The sequence below is a fragment of the Grampus griseus genome (assembly GCF_964374135.1).
Source record: "Grampus griseus genome assembly, chromosome: 17".
NCBI classification, from domain to species: Eukaryota; Metazoa; Chordata; class Mammalia; order Artiodactyla; family Delphinidae; genus Grampus; species Grampus griseus.
In genome coordinates this window covers 37415625-37429840 of record NC_139011.1, presented here as the reverse complement: position 1 = coordinate 37429840, position 14216 = coordinate 37415625, and positions in this window count along the sequence as shown.

Genomic DNA, 14216 nt, shown 5'->3' with positions numbered 1-14216 from the left:
GATGTTAAAAACACGTTGGCATCCTATGACATTTGTACAATTGCTATGGCATTCTGTGGCTCCAGTTGTGTGCCCTGCCTCAGGGATGGTCTATAGACATACTGACTATCCCTCCCCAGATATAGTCCACTGACCCCTGGAGAGAGGTCTAAAGTTAAAGCAATATGGGGCTATCACCTCATGAGGAGAAAATATTTGATCTGCCTTATCAATGCCTGGGTTTATAGCACACTGCAAATAACCTGTAGAAAGCTGGTTGAACACATAAAGGCCACACCTGTGAAACTATAAAAAGCGAGATAATTGCAATGCTTGTGCTTTGCAATACCCTTACATGCTTCCTTTTAAAAGGTTGGGGGATTGGGTGATTGGTTGGTCGATCCCTCAGGAATAGCTAGTATGTTTTATACTTGTTCCACCTTTGACTAGTTAAACGTGTCCTTTCTAGGTTCCTGGGCTTACAGAGAAGTGGGCCTTGCTGTGGTTTGGCCTTGGGGCTAATACAAGTGAAACTCTTACAACAGCATCTGGGCACATAGTAAGTGCTCATTAATCTTTGGTTTTCCAACAACTTCAGTATCTGGTATTACTTTTCTAATGAACAGATTACGTGGTAGAATGAGTAGGGAAGGGTTTAACAGCTGGATGAACTATTGAAAGTCTCTAATCAATACTCCCACACGTGGACAAGTTTTAGAGCTGGAAAGGTTTTAAATTCAAAGATCAGAACTGGAGAAACCGAGGTTAAGTGAATGCCCAGGTCACAGAGCTGATGAGTAACTATGGCAATTAAAAGATCAGGCTACCACAATTAAATTATGACAGCCTCTCAGTTTACATTGACAATGAGAACAATTAAATCCCTCTACTTTTTGACAATCTTTAATCTTTAACATCTGAATTAATTATCACCTTTTTCCCTGTCATCAAATGAACTAGTTTGGAAATCAGAAAGTGCTTGGTCAGCAAGAAACTGTAGAACATTGTAGCCGAAAGGAACTTTAGAAATCAAATAGGGATGGGAAGGCAGGGTTAAACAGATATCTCTCCTGTAGGACCCCTCAGTGCTAACATGACTTTTGATTGTCCGGTAGGGAATCTTGTATACACCTTTCTCAAGTTTATTTGACAATGGAATCGTTTTCCTCAGGAAGGTTATTAAAATCTTTCAGTGTCCCGAGTCCCTGAGTAGGCACACGTTTTATTCTATAAATCCTAATTATTTTCCTGCTAGCTGAGGCCCAGAGAGACAGAACCTTCATTTTCTGTTCAGTGCACTTCAACTCCCCTCACTACTGGGGTTTCTGACCTCTAGATCCCTCCCATGCTTTCAGCGTATGGGGGAGAAGTTGGAAATTGCAGCTGCCGCCCCAGGCCCCCAAACTCCCCTCCCCACTGCAGCTTTGAATTCCCTCCACGTGTAATTATAAAGTATGTGTTCAGTTATCTACTTTCCCTGTTCCATGCAGAGTGTGTTACTGAATAATACGGCTCACAAGTAAGCCCAGCTTTCCTGCTGCAAGGTCTGAATTAAAAAGTTTACAACCCTGTATCATCCCAGTTTAAAAAGAAACCACTACTTATATAGTTTTCTTCAAAAAAATAGAAACAAAGGTTCTCTGTCCTCTCAGAAATGCAAACAACATTGTAAAATTAAGACTTTTACATGGATTTTGTTGTTTCTGACGGCCCTAAATGGCCTCATTTAGAAAGGTAGAAAATACAATGCCTATGTTTCTTGAATTTCCAGGAACCGAGTCTGGCAGCTGGTTCACAGTTGTCTTTTAGAGTATGAAAGCAAGAAAAATTATAACCAAAGTGGTGTCAATTTGCTCTATTTATCTTGGGAATTAACTTTAAAGCTTAATTGTCAGAGACAGTGACCTCTATACTCATGCAAATCCCCAGGGCATTACAAAAGCAGACTACTAGAGGGGAATGTGAATGCCTTTACAGGGTGAATGGCCTACACAGCGCCTGAAGGCAAACGCTCAGCCCACGAGAGAAGGAGTTGACGCCCCAAGTTTTGTACTCATTTTCCAGCGCTCAGATCTGGTTCCTAATCAGCTGCTTCTCTCTGACCTGTGTTTCTGTCCCTGAGCTGGTCTCACAATTGCCCATGGATGTGCCTGGTCACAGAGAGACCTATCTTAAAATGAGCGGGGCTGGGGTCCACCGAGGAACCCCATTCAGCTTCTGAAGGCCCCTTAGGAGATAGTGCAGGGGCTGGGTGGATAAAGTTCTACTTACTTAGGAGAGTTCCTGGGAAGGGTTTTGTCTGGAAACTTTCCCTTAATCTGGCAGAATTTGGAACAAATGTTTGGCTGAAACCATATACTATCAAATTAATAGAACAATTGTAGGATAGAGAACAATAAGTCAGAAAACAAAAAAGCAAGCATACAGCTCATAAAGTCTACCTTAGGGAAGAAGTACGATGATGAAAAAGTCCACATGGTCCTTGGTGGAATAATCATCCTCACCCCCAGCCTGCCCCAGCCTGATCCATCTTGCACATATTTAACTTAAAACAAAAAGAGGAGTAAATCATCTGAGCAAATAATGCCCAGGCCTCAGCTATGGTCAGTGGTAAGCCCAGATACTCAGCAGATAACATCACTTGTAATGAGGTAACAGTGAACAGTCAGGAGAGGCAGTGGGTTTTGGTAAAAAGCCTTTTATAAGTATCAAAAAATTTGTTGACTGGCCCCGCCCTAAATCATTGCCCCGTAGGAGAGGAACCCTTCAGAACAAAAACAATAACACTGAACTAGATTACATGCTAGTATATACAACGATCCCCTCTCCTGGAATCACCACAAGTTCAGAGCTGGGAACCATGGTTAAGTGCTTTCTTCTACTCTGAAAAACGGAGCTCATTAGCTGACTTAACCTTGACTTGCTCTGGGAATGTTGTTCCCTGGGACCAAATCACAACTTCAGGGATGAAGACATAGGTGGAGACTTGCGTTTAGCAAACCACATTAGTCAAATCAATTCTGCTGATCATTGGAATATCAGATAAGGCAGCCTGATCACTCTGATGAGTGGATCTCAGGATGGTCTAAATAGGCCTCTGGGATACTTTGCTCCTCGTTAACAGGGGGAAGTGGGAGAGGACATTTGAGACTCAGAGTTTACCTTCCCAAATCGGGAGCAAGTGAGACGCCAATGAAAGGGAAAGAAATAAGAGAAAATATAGTCAATAGAAAAACAGCTTTTGTGATTTGGCTTTTGAGTTTTTCTGAGAAAAACCAGAGAGCAGGGAGAAATCCTTGCTGGTTTCCAAGGTTTGCCTATTCTAAATTATTCCAACCCAACATTTTAGATCACTTTTTCTCAAACAGCCAATTTAAGGACCCATGAAGGCCAGTCACCAGGGGACAGCTTTAAGTATCTCGATTCCCAGATCCGCCTATAAAGAAAGTCTAGTATATGGCCAGGGTTCTTAATGCATTAGAGGAAAATGATTAAATGGGCCTCTAAGGAAACAATGTTAAAATTGCTACAATGCAGATTCTCATCCAGTAGGTCTGGCTGCATTTCTAACCAGCCCCCAGGTCAGGTCAAAGCTGCTGGTCCTCCAACCACATTTTGTAAAGCTAAGTCTTGGAGGATGGCTGAGGCTGGAGTTCTGGTACTTGTAGCATTGGTATGGCAAAACAGGCTGCTGGGATCAAATCAACATCTTTTCCTGGAGGAAAATTCTACCTTCAGCCTAGAGATCGTGAGGTATAACAGAAAGAGCCCCTTCTGAAATCAGTAGTCTCAGCTCTGGGCTGTGCAAAAGTCAGCAGCTTGAGAAAAGTACTTTCCTCCTGAGCCTCTGTGACCACACAGGTAAAATGACAGGACTGAATTATGTTGTCTCTCGAATACTTTCTCATTCCGTGATCCTAAATCCTTTAACCCATGTACATAGAATAGGGTCAAACCAACTTAGGTGGCCTTTTCTAACTCTGCAGGTTATTAGTTACTGTATTTTAAGGAATCAGCATGAGTATCATACATCCTTTTGGTATGTTTGCTGTAAAACATGCATGTCCTTCCTATATATCAATTGTATACATTACTATTTAGACACGTAGTTACACCCTAAAGGGGGGAAATACATTTGTATGTGGGGGGTTGATAAAAGAAAAAGCTATTGTATACAGACTGAAAAACATTATACTTTATTTTTAAAATATTGTAAGAGCTGGTATAAACAAGTCATAGCTTACAGATGTGTATAAAAGCTGCACGAATTCTGCACATTTACTATTTGGAGGAAAAAAAACTTGGTTTTAAAAATTGTTTGGACTGTATGTTTTTTTTCCTTTTTAGCAGGGTGGGGAGCCAAAGGAATTGAATTACAGGGTAGAATATAAAATACCTCCTTCAAGGAAATAAATGTGTAATAGGAACTATCTAGCCAGTTCTCTCAGGCATGGGAATCCCCCAGGGCTCGTGTAAATGTGTGTAAGTATGTCCTCAGTGTCACTCCAGATGTTTCTGCAGGGAAAGAATCCTCCTCCCCACACATTGGCATTAACGCCGTGCATGTAACCTCCATGCTCAGATTTGCCCGTAGCCAAGCAGCATCCTGAAGGAGGACCCCAAGTGAGAATGGAGATCCACGGGCCCTTCCCACCCACCTCTCTCTATACCTAGAAAGTCGTGTTTGTTGCTAAGTATCCTCCTAGGCTTGGAGGGGTGAATAGAGCCTGTATTAACAGAGGATAAGGCCCAGAAGCAAAGTTAACCAGGCTGAGAGGTCAGGCCAGGACAACTTTAAATGGTAATTAAGTCTCTCCACACTTATCTTTGGATATTGTCCTTGGGCTCTAGCTGAGCAGGGCCTTCTCTGCTATGTGAGGGTCCGCTTGTAGTTTTGACTCTGCCCCTCAGGGCAACCTGAGCTGCACATCTTTGCTGCAGCCTCGGGCTGTCAGGGCTGTAAAAAGGCAGACCCTAACTTCTACAGTTGCCCCCCACGCCTGCTTTATATGGTGACAGGGCTAGGAGGAATCCAGGGCTTCCACTTTTCCTCTAGTGTGTTCTGTCTCATTTCTCATCCCACGTGCCAAGGGAAAAAAATGAAGTACTCCTGCAGGACGCCCACTCACGTGGCCTGCCTGACACCCAGGGCCCAGCCCACAAAGGGAACGCTGACATGTGGTACCAGTGGTGTTCCCCACGATGTCCCCAGGCAGGCTCCTAACACCACTTGTCTCCCAACCTCACCCACCTTTGTTCACACCTCCCCACTCTAAGCCGAAAGTCACATACCAGCAGCCACAACCAAGAGTAAGTAAGTAGTGGCAATACGCTGAGGGGCTCCAAAGCATAGTCCTGCCACTGTGTGTGGTGCTTAAAACCATGAAAGCAGCAAAGGGGGCAGGGAATGTTATCCAGAACCGGTGACAGTGATTATGGTGCCAACACATGTAAGATTACAAATATAAAGGATCAAGCATCCGATCAAGACGTTCTGTGGCAGAGACTCTTGGTCATCCCCCCAATATCCATTCTCTCCTTCTTCTTTAATAATAGAAGCCTGAACTTTAGCTAGGCATACAGCCACCCAGAGTAAAGACTACTTTTCCCAACTTCCCTTGCAGCTGGTTATGGCTGTGTGGCTACGCTCTGGTTCTCTGGAATCTCCTTTAAAGAGTGGGGGCATGTCTCCCTTGCTGCTGGCTGGAATGCAGCCATCTTGGACTGTAAGGTGAAAGTCGTTTCTTGAAGTTGGTGGAACAGTAAGACAGAAGGAGCCCAAGTACCTGATAATCAAGGAGCTAGACACCATATTGACTATGGCTTGCCTATGTTTATGTGAGAGATAAAATAACTTCTCTGTGGTTTAAATCCATGTTATTTTGTATTTTCTGATACTCACAGCTCAATTGTATTCTAACTGATACAATCTCCTTCCCGGTAAGACCTCATGGGATGTTAATGACATCTCAAAATTAATTGCATCATTGTTTCATTAAAGAGTAACATCCAGGGGCTTCCCTGCTGGCGCAGTGGTTGAGAGGCCGCCTGCCGATGCAGGGGACACGGGTTCATGCCCCAATCCGGGAGGATTCCACATGCCGCGGAGCGGCTGGGCCCGTGAGCCATGGCCGCTGAGCCTGCGTGTCCGGAGCCTGTGCTCCGCAGCAGGAGAGGCCACAACAGTGAGAGGCCCGCGTACCGCAAAAAAAAAAAAAAAAAAAAAAAAGAGTAACATCCAAAATAATAGCTTTGAAGCCTAAAAAATCTGTTCATCATAGATCTACCCCATGTATTCTCTAATTGTGATAAAATAAAACAACAGAGTACCATTACCAGAGTAATGCCCAGTACAATATTCCTATTTTTTAGTATCAACAGTAAAAATAAGTCTTGATAAAAGTCTTACTGTCAAGGCAGATGACTTTTTCTCTAGAAATACTTGTTGCAGTGACTTAATTTTTGTACTCTTGACAACTAGATACTAGACACTGGGTCAAATTTCTTCCCCTCAGTTTTCTCTCCAAATCCTTGAAGGGGTGACAAGAGTAATTTTGTGCTGAAGAGGTTATGTTAATGGGCAAGAAAAAATCATAACTTTGCATTGATATGCATTTGTGTCATTTAACCCTCAGAATATTCTTAATTTGCAGATTCAGAAACTGAGGCTCCAACCAGTGGCATGACTTATTCAAGATAATAAACTATTAACTAGGTACATTAGATCCAGGCTTTCTAATTCATACTATATCATAATTGACTATTTACTTGTTTATCTCCCCACTAGACTATAGCTCCTTATCCATTGTTGTATCCCTAGCACCTGCCACGGGGCCAACCATACTAAACATCCTCAATAAATACATGTTAAATGAATTAACAAGTCTAAAGTCCCACTCTGCCATTGCTCCCTTGCTCTGCAAGCGTTCTACAAACCAACACTCCTCATGTATTACAGGTCATTCCCAGGTCATATGGCCTGTCAAGAGAATGTGGTCAAGGATGAGACAGAGGGGAACAGGATGGGTGAACACACCCATATGACACACTCGTGTTCTCCTCCACACTCTCCTGGGCCTGGGTGGGCCCACCACATAGGGCATTTGGATGTGTGTCTCACAGCCTGGGAGACAACTTGCACTCTGTGTACTTTCCCAGGGAAAGGAAAAGGCAGGCATGGTCTAACATGCTAGAAACGTGGATGCCTGGTGTCCTGACATCATAGCATCCACCCAGTCTGATTCCTGGAGGCAGGTCCACTTGCCAGGCATGGGCTGGGGAGGGTGTAGAGGGGGAGAACGTGGGAAGAAGCATTGAACACCATAAAAATGGAGTATGTGGCTAAGACATGCAGTGTGACCAGGCACTGTGACACAGTGCAGAGCGGAAGAGTAGAATGGGGTCTCTCAGCTTCTCATATCGGTTTGTCTCCAGATCCATTGAAGCTGTCTGTGTTTTGTGCTTAGAGGCAAAGATAAAGAGCTCATCACTTCTTGTAAGACCTGGATTCCCTGAAGCAAACTGGATCAGAGCTGGTCCTGCTCCAAGTTCTCCCAGGGAACAATGAGGATGGGGCCAACCTAGCTGTCTGCCACTTCTTTTACCCCTCCCTCCAGCAAGGGCACCAGAGGAAGAAGGGTGTTTTTCTTTCTGTGGCTCCTTACAGAGTCAGGAGGTGAAAACAGGCTTGAGTGAGCTATGGTCACCAATCATAAGGCTCTACAGCTAAATTATCACCTGGCATGATGGAAATAACATTATTGTAAAATGTCGTCATGATATTAAGGTCTTCCAGTTGGAAAGCCAAAAGTTAAGCCTGTGCTGGCTTTCATTTTCCAATAAATGAGCTGGCTCAAACACTGACTTTCTCTCCTTGACTTGTAAAAATGACTTAAAAATGTAAGAGAAAGCTCAGTAAATGTTTTAAAGATTGCTATTAAGTACAAATACGTTAACAATTTAACAAAACCAGAGGAAACCAACGTTAAAATCCCACCTTCCTTGCCCTTGGCCCCACCCCAAGTCAGGATGAAAGTTCAGGGTCTCAAACAATAACACAGTTGTCTAGTACCTGGTACATAGTAGACACTCAAAAATAGTTGGTGACAAGGAATTCTATGTGCCTTATGAATTGGCACCTCACAGACTTTTTAGAGCGTTTGATGACTTGGCTTAGATTCAAGAATAGTGTATTAATGTTCTGGGGAATATTCACAGGCAAACAGCTACAGGGATATACATTTTCCTTTGTTAAAACTTGTATCTGCATTCAAATACTGGCCTTGGCATTTCTTAAGTGCTGGCTGCTTTGAATGTTACTATGTCAAACCATCTGCACTGGAAAGCAAAATCCTGTTAAGAAATATGATCACAGGTTGTAAAGAGATTATCATGTTCCTGACCATTATACATTTTATATTTTGAAAATCCCCATAAGGAAAGGTCATACTAAAGTGGCAACTCTTTGTCAAAGTGGAGCTGAGTACTTTTAGACAATTTATGACTAGGGTAATATGAAAATTCATTTTTGTTTGCATGCATTTTCAGTGGCTTCCCTGCAGTGGCACACTAAAATGAAACTTTTCTTTTGACTGCAAATAGACAAGAGGCTTCCAGTTAGTCCCAATATTTAAGCATCTCGCCACTGCTTAAGAGGCAGCGACTTCCACTGTTCTCACTGTCCTACAATGAGAAAATCTCGGTGGGAAGCAAATGGTCCAGTGGAGGTAGCTCTTTGCCTGGCTGGGGACAGAAGTTCGAGTCAAGGTTCTAAAGAGAAAGTGCAAAGTGAAAGCTTAAGGGAGACTGATTTGGTATAAGAAAACTAGAAAGTGCGAGTCTTCATTCGGAGTTTTCACTCTGTGAGGGGGAACAACGGATTTTGTACAACCAAGTGACAGTTAAGGGGATTTGACCCAATCCTAACGTGACAAATCCGCAGGTTGAGGATCACGACGCTAACGTCCGGGTACACCTGACCTCGGGAACCTGGTCAGTTCCGGACAGCTGGATGCAAGATGGGAGCCAGCGCGCAGCAGAGGCCCTGAGCAAACGTGCGTGTCAGTTTCAGGTGTCCGAAGATCTCCCTATGCAGCCTCAGGGAAATCCAAGGGCTCAGAGACTTTGAGCCCGGGTCCAAACACATCCCGCCCACCGATTGTGACACTCCCACACCCCAGGCACCGAGCACTCTGACTCAGTGCAGGGAGGGCAGGTAAGGTGCGGGCTGTGTATGTCAAGGTGTGTGTGGAAGTGTAGTGAGTAGACACAGAGTCCCTAGCATGTGATGAAAACAGGAAGAGAATAACATCAACCTGGGCGAAGAAGGCGGTCGCTGTCAGGAACTTTAAAATGGGGTGCGTTGCTCCTGTTTGGTCCTAACAGGGATAGTCCCTGAAATCACATCAAATCCAGTATTAGATTATAATAATAACAAAAAGAAAAAACTGACCATGAAAGGGGAAGGCATCCGTACCGCTTTCTCTTCCTTGCTCTCCTGCATGCACCTGGGCATTATCTCAGCACTGCCTCCAAGGACTCGGGAGGTGCCTCCGAAAAAGTCAGATGAATGAGGGAATGAATGAATGAGCGAACGAGTGAATGAGCTGCCTCAGGCCAGACATTTACGCCGGCATTCTGTGGAGAGAAAGGAAAGAAGGGAAGGAGGGAATAGGGGAGGGAGAGAGCCGGAAAGACTGATCGCGCACACAGGCGATTGCCCCCCAAAAGTCAATTTGATCTAGGTCAAACTTTAGTTTGATCTAGGTCAGACTAAAGTTTGAGTGGTTCTCAAACTTTAGCGTGCATCCGAATCACCTGGAGGGCTTGTTCAAACACAGATCGCCGGGCCCCACTCCTACAGTGTCTGACCCAGTAGATGGGACCAGAGAATTTGCATTTCTAACAGGTTTCAGAAGTTGCTGATGCTGCCGGACCACATCTGACGACGGTAACTCTGGACCGATTCCACAGTCCCAGAGAAACGACCTCTGCATCTAGAAATGGAAACTCCAAGGCAATCCAAGGCCCGGCATTTTAAAAATACACCGCAGACAACAGAGAGCAGAGCTGCTCGGCTCCAGCCAGCTCACTGCCGCGTAGGAAAAGGAGCTCACTGGAAATCAAGATTTTCGTTAGAATTTTCCCAATGGTTAAGAATTCGCACGTAGTTTTTTGTTTTGTTTTAAGTGAAAACCAAATAAAAATAGGTTTGCAGTCTTTTCTGAGGATGCTCTTGGCGCAACCCGAGGGCTGGGCCAGTCCCACGCTGCCTAGGTGGAACTGCCCCAGAGGAGCACCATCCGCAGGGCTCTCCTCCTGGGAGGCGCCTGGGTCTTGTCCTCGGCAGCGGAAACTTCTTGTAAACCCGGTCTTCCTAGTCATCGACACCAGTGGGCTCCGTTCGAAGCGCACCGTGAGCTGGAAGCTGTCCTTTGACGCGGGAGCATAGGGAGTGACTTGGCTCTCTCTGGCGAGGCCAACAGCGGTAGATCTGCTTCCCTGGGGCACTGAAGGCGAAAGCGAGTCGTTCCCCCGCGCACCCTGGGAGCCCTCGCCCAGCACGTGCCGGAGCCCGCCCGCCGCTGCTGCCGCCTGCCGCCCCGAGACCTCTCGGGACTCCGGGCGGGTGAAGGCGCAGGGCCGCTCTCCTGCTCGCGAGAGGCTGACGGACCGCCGGGCGGCCTCGTGTGGGCCTTGCCGCGGCGGCGGCCGACGACCTCCCCCGGGAAAGCCAAACTCGGACGGGACCCGGGCTCACGGCAGGGGCTGCCCCCAGACGTGCCCACCCTGGCTTTGGCCATGTAGCTAACCCTCCGACCCGGTCTTCAGCCTTCACAGGTAGCTCCTCTTTCCCGGTGACTCGGTGCAGCGCAAGCTGGTGGCTGGAAGGGCGCCCGCCGAGGCCTCCGGGGGAACGAAGCTGAGCGAGGGGCGCAGGCACAAGGAGGGCGTCTTTGGGCTCCACACGCCCTCCTCTCCACCTCCCCTCCCCCTCCCCCCGCCCCTGGAGAAAAGCCCAAGACCTTCGGCCGGCCTCGGGCCCCTGAGGCTGTCTCGCCCAGCCCGACCCCGGAGGTGGCTGGGCCAAGGATGGGACGGCTGGAGGCGGCGGGTGGTCCTCAGGCCCCCAGACCCCGGAGGGCTCCCGCGCTATTCGCGCGCCTCGCGACGCGCGTCTTCCCGCTCTCAGGCCTAAGGAGAGCACAGCCCGCCCAGGGATCCATTCCCGATAGGGCTTCAAAAGCTGGGTGAGATGAGGGGTAAGTCGTGGGGAGTGGGAGAGTCTTTCCAAACGGGGTCCCTGAGAAACCTCTCTTGCCTCTCCCGCAGGGACAACATCCGAGGCCTTGGAATCTGCTAGAATCTGAGCTGATCACTGGACCGCCGCGAACTCCCTGAGCGGATGTCAGAACTAGTGTCTTTCCCTTGCCCTGCGAAAGTCAGAGCCGCCCTGGGCGGCGGCGTGAGTCCGAAAATCCGTCTCGGAAAAACCGGCCAGGAGGGGGGTCGCTGGGAGGCCAACGCGCGGGATGCTCACAAAGGTCCCAACGGTGGGGGTGGAGCGGCTCACTGGCCCTGACAGCAAGCCAGGCCCTCTCTCCAGCACCCGTGTCGCGCACACGACTCTGCCACCGCAGCCAAGGAGCCCAGGACGAGGTGAAAGGAACCCAGCGATCGGGAGGGTCGCTGGCAGCTGGATAGTCACCTCGGGAGCTAGCCGCCTGAGTGACTAACCCCGGCGCCCGCGCCACGTAGTGCTCCGACCGTGCCTCCAGGGGGCGCTGCGGCTCTTCCCGCGGGCCGCGGAGCTCCCGCCTGCTGCCGCGCTCTCCCACCCCAGCCCTTTGTAGAGCGCTGTCCCGAGCCTACTTTTTAAAAGACAAAATTCTTAGTCTCCTGCCTCCACATCCTCAGTTCTGAGCCCAGTGCCCGCGACCCTCCTCTAGGTTTGCGCGGCCCTCCTCACTACTTTGGGGCTGGAGTGCACAAACCCAGAGAAGAGCTGGGCTCTCAGTTCCTCCGGGCTCCGGCGAAAAGCGGCAAACAGTGTGGGAAGTTCAAATGCAAAAAGGTCCCCGCCCTGGAGAGGCAGGGAAGGCTGGAGAGAAGGGAGGCGAGTCCTCAGTCCTCACAGGCAGTGGCTGCTGAGATCACTGTTAAAAGATGGTGTGTCCATAACTTCTGACATAAAGGGCAAAAGTCTTTAGGATGTCCGCAGCGCGCGGTTCAGACTGGTAGAGGCTCGGAGTCAACCTCAGGGAAGTGTGTGTCTGACACCTGTTCGTGGCTTAACTTGCAGAGCCTCCTGGGTGGGCCGGTGGGGCGGGTGGTGGTGGGAGGTAGGGGGGAAGGGGCCCACGCTGCCGAGCCCCCGCCTCCTCCCATTCCTCCGTTGTCCTCTCCCCGTCCTGCGTCCGGTCCTCCAGGGGAGGTTCGGGTTTGGGTTGCAACTGCTCGCGCTCCCCTCGACAGTCTGTTAGCCATAGGTGTGCGTCCTTGGTGTCGCAAGCCCAGAGCCGCAAGAACAGCAGATGACCGGTCGGCGGAAACGTCGACGTGAACCGCAGCGCTGCTCCTGGAGGGCGCAGGGGGAGTGGGACGGCGGTGCAGGGACTCAGCCCCCCAGGGCGCGGCTGTGCCGCTCTGTAGGCTCCAGGACTTACGGCTCTGCACACCCGGACCCACAACTCGCCGCGGGCCTATCTTCCTTGCCAGGCGTTGTCGCCCGGGGAGTCCGACCGAGGAGGCTGCTCCTGGGTGGGCCCCCAAAGAGCCTGCGCTCCAGACGCCGGCGGGGGCAGGGGGCTTGCTTCGGGCAGAGCGTGGAGCAACTCAAGGGCCGGCCCGAGTGGCCACAGAGGTGGCCCGGGAGAGCCCTGAGAAGGGTGCGGCTCCGCGTCCAGCCTCCAGCTTGCTCTCCGCGTGGGGCGCGCACCTGCCCGTTGCGGTGGCCAGGCCTGGAAGCTGCCGAGGCGCTGCCGCACCTCGAGGCTTCTCCCAAAGCCCGGAGCTCGCCGAAGCTTCCCTACCTTTCAAGCGGCTGCAGCGCTTGGGCGGACGTGGCCCAGACTCCACTGTGGAACTTCGGAGGCTGGGGTGGGCGAGGTAAACACGTTTATGGAAAAACCCGGGCTCAGGAGGTTTGAGGAAAGAGGGCGCAGCTCGTGAATGGTTGGAAATTATGTTCACCCTCGGGAAGAGCAGGCGGTTCCGCACACAACACCACACACACACACACACACACACACACACACACGGTGGGAAGGTGTGAAACCCACCGCTGGGAGTTTCCTCCACTTGCAGAAAAAGAAATATGAAGCGTAGGAACACTCTTCAGGTCACCACCCCGGGAGTTGTGTCCTGGGGGTCTGAAAGAAGAGAAAGTTCCCTCCAAATCTTCCAAATTGAGAAAAGCTGCGGAAGGAATGAGGCGGTTAGAGAGAGGGGACCGCAGGCATCCCCGTAGCTGGGGCTCAGGACTGAGCGCTAAAATGAAAGCACCCCTATAGAATCCATCAGGGAAAACTTTTTTTTTAAAAAAGTCCTGAACTCAGGCATTCCGCTACTTCCACGCTGTTTATCAAGTCTACTTTGAAGCAGTTCAATGCTGAAGGATATTAAACACTCGGGTCTTCATTCCAAGCTCACTTTTTAACCTTTGCAAATTTGAAATTGGACAGAAAAGAAAAAAAAAAGATCTGCTATCTCTGAATTATGTTTTACCGAAGGAACGAGAAATTCTACTTACCTCTGCATAAATAAAATGGAAGGGATTTTATCCTAATAATAATATCCCGTAGCTTCTGCCTGGCTTCCCAATCATCGCTTGACCTTTTGACAGGTTTTAGTCTCCTGCTTGTATTTGTCCACTTCCCCGCACGACTGAAATTATTTTAGTTGTCTTTTGGGGCGGTACATCCCAAACCACATTTTGGCAGAACACCTTTGAATTGTACAGCCTCTTGGCTTGAAGATCTGCGCCCCTCAAAGCGCGGACTTGCAGGGGGCTAATGTAAATCGCCTCTGGCGAACTCGTCTGGGACGAAGGGCGTTTTGCTCAGTGCTGCTCACGCAGATCTCATCTGGAAAGCGGCTGTTTAAAATGAGAGTATGTCATCCCCTTTCTGTCACTCGGTCACCCTACTTCCAGAGTAGCTGAAGTGCATCCTGCAATTACACTCACAGAGGACCAACTCTTTAGAAGAACCTGAAAAATGTATCACTACAAATTCGAT